The sequence below is a fragment of the Pogoniulus pusillus genome, chromosome 34 (genome assembly GCF_015220805.1).
Source record: "Pogoniulus pusillus isolate bPogPus1 chromosome 34, bPogPus1.pri, whole genome shotgun sequence".
Lineage (NCBI taxonomy): Eukaryota > Metazoa > Chordata > Aves > Piciformes > Lybiidae > Pogoniulus > Pogoniulus pusillus.
This window is the reverse complement of record NC_087297.1, coordinates 8,481,706-8,488,723: the sequence shown is the minus strand read 5'-3', so window position 1 is coordinate 8,488,723 and position 7,018 is coordinate 8,481,706. Positions and strand designations below refer to the sequence as shown.

Here is a 7,018-nt window from a genome sequence, read left to right as displayed (position 1 = left end):
CCTCTCACCCACTTGGCTTTCCAAAAGCCAGGGTCCAAAGTTCAGGCCCAGTTATCACCACGTAACATGCTGCTCTCTCCAGTTAGCCAAGCCCAGCTCCCATGCACACTTAGCAGAAGCCACTGCCAACACCAGGAGAGCATTTTCTGCTCAGATCATTGCCTGCAAAGCAAGGCCAAAAAGACACACTGAAAGAGATGGAAGCTTTGCAAAGCAAAATCCTAAAGATTTGATGAATCATCAAGTGAGGAACCTCTCCAAGCTGCCAGAAAACACAGAAACAGACAAAGGAACTCATTTGATATCAGACTCGTCAAGAGGTGCCAATGTGTTCGGCCAAGCCCATGGCTGTGTGATAGCACACTGATATTTGTTTTGCCAGCTGCCTTCTTTTGAAGACTCCCACTGAAAGTAAGAAGTGCTGGGGATCGAGTTTAAAGGAAATTACTAATTTGGACTGGAAATTGAAGATCCTTAAAAACATGTTCAACTTCTCACTATCGGGGCAGGGTGGGGGGGAAGGAATAAATGGAAGCAGCCAAATTTATGTTATACCTTATTGCTCAAGCTCAGCAGTACCTGGAAGACTCAGAAGCAGGCACTGACCTGCTTGCATTTTTCCAGTCCCAGCCCGTGATGATATGAGTAAGAGACAGGAAAACAGAGGAAGCTTTGAAAAACAGAGGCTTAAAGGACAGGAGTGCTTGAGTGAGTCGTTATCAGCAGCAGCTGCCACGCACCAAGGACTGCACAATCCAGTAAACTTCCTTGCAAAGCAGATGGCAGAGGCTCTTCAGCCAGGAAGAAAATTCCCTCCTGGATGTATCCTTTCTTTGTTTGTTTGTGTGATTGAGCCCCCCGCACGCAAACACACACCTGTCTCTCACCCTTCCTGCCTCAAGTGCACAGCCGGGAGCAGATCTGTGTAGGAGAGCCCTTTGGTAATGCAGTTCCTCCTGTCCCAGCAGCAACTCTCTCTCCCTGGCAGCCACCAAAGGGATCACCGAGCACTTCCCTGGAGAGAGGAATTTCGGTGCCTACAGGTAGAGAGCGTGCAGGGGAGAGGCAGAGTTATTGCAGCGGTTTCCTGTTAGCCTGCTCCTCACCAGCCTTCCAGGCACTTTCCTCACAAGTCAGGCCACAGTGCACTTGATCTTTCCACATCAAACCCAGATGCTTCTTGACTTCTACATCCCTGCCATCCTTTTCCCCTGGTTTCCCATCCAGAGTTCCTCTCCACTCCAGGTGTGTGTTTTGAAGTAATTCACTGATCAGAGCCTCCCTTTGAGAGCCAGATAAGCCATAGGGCCAGGGCAAAAGCAGATCAAAAATACCACTTTGCTTCTGGCACAGCTCTGCAGCCTGCAAGCTCGTAGCTACCAGCTGGTTAGAAAGCAATTGTGGTGACTGCTTGGACTTGGGCTTGTCATGAGCCGAGGGCTGCAGGTGGGAACAGGACTTCAGCACAGCAAGAGGAGCAGCCAGGGGATGGAAAGAGCTTGGGCAGGTAAAAAGTGAACAAAGCTGCAGAGCCTACAGCCATGTGTGTTTGAGGTAACAGTGGCTGCGTTGCTGTAGGTCTGCTCCAATAGGAGTCAGTGCTGGTAGAACTTTTAGCCTGTGTGGGGTTTTGAGCTTCAACACTTTTAAATTCAAATTGAAGCAGAGCCCTGGGTGCAGAGGAACACAGCTCTGTTTGGCCAACCTTATTAGGATAAACGTTTGAAGCAAGAAAATGTCTGAACAGTTGTGACCATGACTATCTTCACAGATATTCATCACCATTATGAAAAAACAGAAAAAACAATAATAAACCATAAAAAAACCAACAACATAAAAATAATGACAGGAAAGAAAAACAGTGGGAGTAGTAGGAGAACTTAGCAAGTACAGAAACAGGCTGGCTGGGAAGAGGACAGCAGGGAAAGGCTGACAGACAAATGTGTCCATAGCTCTGAAGGTCTCATATCAGCTTTGTACAGACCTCTCTGCAGAGTTTATGCTATAAGTGTAAATAAGATGATGCATCCATGTGGCCTGCTCCAAGTAAGGAAGATGTGAACTCCTGCTGATAGGAGGTTTTTTTTTGCTTCACAGAGGATGGCTTGGCAGAGGAGACTTGAGAAAATACTGGACAGTGTGATCCAAGATCTCAGAGCATGAGCTCCCTCCAGATTCCCAGCCTGCCTCTCCATGCTCAGTCATTTGGGCCAAGGACTATTTTAGTGTCAATAAACTCAGCTCTTTTCCACAGACTAGGAAATTCACCCAGTGTGGATGAATTGGCTGATCTATGAAAGGAACAGCTCCAGAGAAAATAATTCTCACTACACTGCAGGAGAGGCAGTGCAGGCACACAGTAGAAAGTAAAAAAGTCAAGGGAAAAGGAAAAGCTGATTAAAAAGAATAAACCCAAAGGAGGAGTATCTGATATATCATCAGCATATTTTGCTTTTCTCTGAGACAGAGGGATAAAGATGTGACAAGTTAACATGTTGTTGCATAAAGGGCATACCACACCTGAGCAATCTCCAATCCCCTAGCTAAGGGCAGACACCTGCAGCGACCTCACATTGCACCTGACTACAAGTGTCAGAGTATGTGACTGCACTTTTAAACAGAAGCTGCAACTCCAGGACTGTTTTAGTCTTTTAACAAGACTTGTTCTATGGTGAGAAAAAAGTTCCAGGAAAAATACCAAGAAGAAAAAATTCCCCATTTGAAGTGATAGATCACCCAGACCCTGACCCAGTAGGAAAAGGTGGGCATTCTGAGCTGTCTTTGAAAGGAAACTCAGCCTTTCTCAAGCTGTCCTTCAAAAGCAACCCGAGAGCACTGAATTTCCCCATCAACAGCTTTTCTGATAAGCTTTTTACTACTGAAAGGAGCAGGTTACTCCTGAAATTACCCATGCTTAGTGCTCACACCTGAGAGAAGGCTTTTGCAAGAAGTCTTCTCCTTTCTGCTGAGTGATCTCAGCACTGCTTTGGCCTCGAAGCCATGTTGCAAGTAAAGACCTCAATCAAATTGGCATTGGAGAAGTACTCCCCTGACTCACTCATCTGCTATATTGCAGAGGTGAAATGCCACCAAATGGACTAAAACAAAAGGCAAACTTAAATTAAATAATAATTAAAACTTGTTTTGTAATTGTCTTGGCAGCACATTCAGTGCAATTACCAGGAAACTGCATTTAACCACGATTTACAGGGGTTAATTTTCTGTTCAATTAATGCCATGGTTTTGCAATTGTTAATTCTTAACTTCTGCTCAGATATTTCATACCAAGGGAGAGTAATTTTTTTACAAGGGCTTTACGGGGCTGGTGCTTTGGTGTGTAAAACAATGAGATAGGACTGGTGCTTTGGTGTGTAACACAATGAGATTGGGGGGTTATAATGTGAAGGAATTCTTTATTAAAGTCAGCTTTGCTGACCCGAGTTGCAAGCTGCATCTCCGTGTGGCACCTGTACATTCTGATGCGTTGTCATAACCCTCAGAGCTATGTAAACAAGCAAGTTCTGTCGTGTTGCTGGCTGACTCCAGCACTCACAGACAAAGTCATCTCCAAGGAGTCAGGCATACAGATGTACATAACAAAGAAAGAAAGAGAAAGAAAGACAGACAATAAAAGAAGAAAGAAAGAAAGAAAGAGAAAGAAAGACAGACAACAGAAGAAGAAAGCAGAGAAAGAAGGAAGAGCGGTTAAGCAACAGAACAGTTAAGATACAGATATTTGTTTATTGGGAAGGAAAGTGAATCACTTCAAAACGGACCCAAGCTGAGCACATCTGAACAGCTAAATTCCGGATTCAGGAGAAGAGGAGGCTGAGAGGATCCAATCCACATCTCTCGGTATTCAGGGGGTGGGCGCCAGCCTCCTTTCAGTAGCCTGCAACAGAAAGACAAGGAGCAATACGGCCACAACCTGGAAGGCAGAAGGGTTCACCTCGGCATGGAGAGGAATTTCTTCACGGGGAGGACGACGGAGTCCCGGGACAGGTTACAGACTGAACTCGATGACCCTGTGAAGGAAGCAGCTAAACACAAAGGAGCACAGCCTAGGAAAAGAAGCCCAACCACCACCCGTGCACGACGTTACAGCAATCGTTAAGCATTGGTATTATTGAGTCCCTACGGTCCCTAACACCGGGGGGCCAAGCAGGCCCCCCGGCCTTTGAATCCCCTCCACCATTCACCCAGTGCACACCATGGGTACTCACCGGTGACGATCCGAGGAGGATCCCTCTGCCCAGATGGGCAAACTTAGAGCTTCTGCTCTTCTGGGGCCAGTTATAAAGGGGAGCAGGCAGGGAGGGCAAAGTGGTCACACCTGGGGTGGGAGGAGACTCAGCAGCACCCAGGTGATGTGTGTTTGGGGGACAAAGGAGAGTGAGCAGGGAGGGCAAAGTGGTCACACCTGGGGTGGGAGGAGACTCAACAGCAGAGGAAAACTAAGAAATAAAACTGAAAATGAAAAGCAAATACAAATTATAAATATATTTATACAAACTGTGAGATCTTTCAGCAGGTTCTGCAGGGGACAGCAATGTGCCCTTGTGGCCCCAATGGCATCCTGGGGTGCATCAAGAAAAGTGTGGCCAGCAGGCCTAGGGAGGTTCTTCTCCCCCCTCTGCTCTGTGCTGCTGAGCCCACACCTGCAATACTGTGTCCAGTTTGAGGCTCCCCAGTTTGCAAGAGAGGGACATGCTGGAGAGAGTGCAATGCAGAGCCACAAAGATGAGTTGGGGTCTTGAGCATCTTCCCTATGAAGAGAGACTGAGAGCCCTGGGGCTGTTTAGCCTGGAGAAGAGAAGGCTGATCAATGTCTATAAGTATCTGAGGGGTGGGTGTCAAGTGGCAAATCTTCTTTTGGTGGTGTGCAGTTATAAGCCGAGGAACAATGGATACAAACTGCAACACAGAAGGTTTCAGCTCAGCATGAGGAGAAACTTCTTTACAGTGAGGGTGACAGAGCACTGGAGCAGGCTGCCCAGGGGCCATGTGGAGCCTCCTCCCCTGGAGACTTTCAAAACCCACCTGAATGCATTCCTGTGACAACTAACTTAGGGGATCCTGCTTGGCAGGGAGGTTGGACTTGATGATCTCTGGAGGTCCCTTCCAACCTCTAGGGTTATTATTCTGTGATTCTAAATCCAGTTTTCATGGGTGCTGTGGCATTCTGGTTTCCAGAGAGGTAAAACTAGCACCTCTGGGGAAAAGCCCACTTTGCCTATCCACATTTTTTTATCATCCTGATTTGAAACTGAGTCTTCCCTATTTTCTCCAGGCCAATTTTGAAACTTGCAACAGTTCCTCTGGTTCATCCACAGGTCTTTAAAAGGAAGACTTGTAAGTCAATGCAGTGCTGGTAGGTGTATGCATAGCCAGATTCTCAGCTGGCATAAATCAGCATCGCTCTACCAAGGGTGTATTGTGCAATGTTGATTTACACCAGCTATGAAATTAGCCCACGGTGCTCTGCCATGAAATAAAAGTATAACTCCCGGCAGCAAAGAAGTGAAAACCTTCAAGCTAGGCTGATATTTATCTGTCTGGACCAGGCAGATTTTGATCACTGTCACATTCTCCTTTCATATGTACTTCTAGTGCTGCTTGACTCCAAAGATGAAGTTTTCAGGAGAGGCTAATACTAAACCGTAGTGGGACCAGCATGAAGCTGAAGCTGCTCATTGCCAAGTTACAATATGCACTGGCCTGTTTTTGACAGAATGTGATGCACCCAAAGAAAAGGTGACTTGCAGGGAAAGGGTGGGCTTCCAGGGAGTGGCTGGACCTGGTGGTGTGTATTTAAGGGCATGACTGAAAAAAATAAGAAAAGCAGAGTTCCAGATGGACTGTTCATGTTCTCATCCTTACTCATTCACACCTGAGAAGCTGGTAACACCTCCCTGTGTCTACCCATCAATCCCTTCTGATCCCGAGCTTCAGAGAAGCAAAAAACTTTGGGAAACAAATATACTGCATTTGCCACTTTCATTATTGGCAGCACTTAATAATCCTAACGCACCTCTTAAACAGAAATAAAACATTGAGGCAAGCATCAAAGTTCTGTCTGCTCTGGCTCTAACGTGTGCACCGAGGTGCATGGTTTCATTTGATCAAACCATCTGCAGCAGCAAGGAGAAACAACTTGATTGTAAGTTCAGACTTTGCTTTGAAATAGCCAAAAACTTGCCAGAAAGCAGTCTTCTGAATCAGCCACAGTGTGCTCAGGCACTCTGAGAGACAGTGGCAGATAAACCCTTTCAAACAGTGATTATTCAAGCCTTGCCAGCAATATCTGTCTGCAGCACACTTTCCTTTGCTGCACTGCCTGACCAGAGAGGACTTTCCATAAGTAGTTTTCTTCTTGATGGAGATCAGACATTATGACTTCACCACCTTTCTCCCAGAGACTTTTATCCCAGGGTCAAAACTCTTTTAGCACATGCACAAACCCCAAATGGTGCTAGCAGACACTGCTTTTCCATTCAGCTTCACCTTTTCTTTCAGCTTTTGCTTGGATTTTCTTGTTTGCTTGTTTTTGGGGGGGTTGTTTGGTTGGGTTTGAGCTGGGTTTTGTTTGTTGGGGTTTTGTCTGGGGGGATTTGCATTGTTGTTAGTTTTGGTTGGTTGGATTTGGGTGTTGTTTTTTTGTTTGCATGGGGTTTTTTTGGGGGGGTTGGAGTTGTTTTTTTTATTTCCCAAAATACAAACCGACAGTTTGCTACGTGGAGGCACAGACAAGGAAAGGTGGTTTCAGCCACGTTTCCAAGGCTCTGCCTGAGCTCTGCCGCACAGCTGTGCACACCTGCCAGGTGGTGTGGGTGTACGTGTTAATGTGAGTGCCCTCCTGTGGTACTCTGCTGTCAGCCGAGGCTGAGCAAAGCAAAGCTACTCGCTCCCCTGCAATAACCTGCTCCTGCAGACAGCATCAGCATTCCCAGCAGGTTAGTCTCCCTCTGCTCTACCAGGAAAACAATTAGAATGAGCTGCTGGAATCACCCTTGGTAAA

The 7,018-nt window shown here is 46.5% G+C and overlaps 1 long non-coding RNA gene across 1 annotated transcript in view; it reads right to left on the bottom strand.

Moving 5' to 3' along the window:
• Positions 1-3,721: 3,721 nt before the first annotated feature.
• LOC135189908 (uncharacterized) overlaps positions 3,722-7,018 on the bottom strand; it is a 45,200-nt gene continuing 41,903 nt past the window's right edge. The window contains exon 3 of the long non-coding RNA XR_010308361.1: positions 3,722-3,892. This is a non-coding gene — a long non-coding RNA (uncharacterized LOC135189908). The remainder of the gene's footprint in view (positions 3,893-7,018) is intronic.